Source organism: Lepisma saccharinum, unplaced genomic scaffold (genome assembly GCF_977018435.1).
Source record: "Lepisma saccharinum unplaced genomic scaffold, izLepSacc3.1 HAP1_SCAFFOLD_967, whole genome shotgun sequence".
Lineage (NCBI taxonomy): Eukaryota > Metazoa > Arthropoda > Insecta > Zygentoma > Lepismatidae > Lepisma > Lepisma saccharinum.
This window is the reverse complement of record NW_028143619.1, coordinates 62,014-62,778: the sequence shown is the minus strand read 5'-3', so window position 1 is coordinate 62,778 and position 765 is coordinate 62,014.

Genomic DNA, 765 nt, shown 5'->3' with positions numbered 1-765 from the left:
TGGGTTATCAGATAAAAAGCATCGAATATTCTGTTTATGAACTTCCTTCTGAACATAAACATTAGCCTTGTCACTGTGAAGGACTTTTAATTCAATGGAAGCGTCACACTGTAAATTGTTCGCGACAACCATTCATAATGAGCAGCTCTTCATGGATGTATCCGATTAAAATAATGTGCAATGGCATGCGAACGTCTCTCCTAGACGTCACTTTGATCTCGATGCATTACCGATGCGCTAAACACATTTTAAGGCATTTTCTAACACCTCGAAAAGGAGCTAATTGGTACAAGAATTCAGTCATAACTTTTTACTGGTTAAAGATACGTCGAAACAACCTTCACCATTGCATTTCTCGTGAAATTCTAGCCCATTTTGATATGTCGCACGACCACCTTCCCATTTAAAATTCTGAAGTTGAATTCAAGATGGCGGACATCAAGATGGCCGCCGACCGTGTGGGTGGCGTCAATGTGGTTCCCCCTTGGCCAGGCAATGATTGATCATCGGCAATTTCAAATTCTATGCCGCAGTGGCCTTGTAATGAGGGTGTTAAGTGACTTATTGAGCCACCCTGTATAATATATTCTCTGTTATTAACGTTCATGAGTACAAACAATATTTTGGGACACTATATTTTACAACCATAAACAATAACTACTTGTATTCTTACTCCAGAGATTCCCGGGATAGCGTATACTTCCTTTCACCGACATGATAATACAAATGAATACTAATTGACTCGTACAAGATTTATTTTCCTAC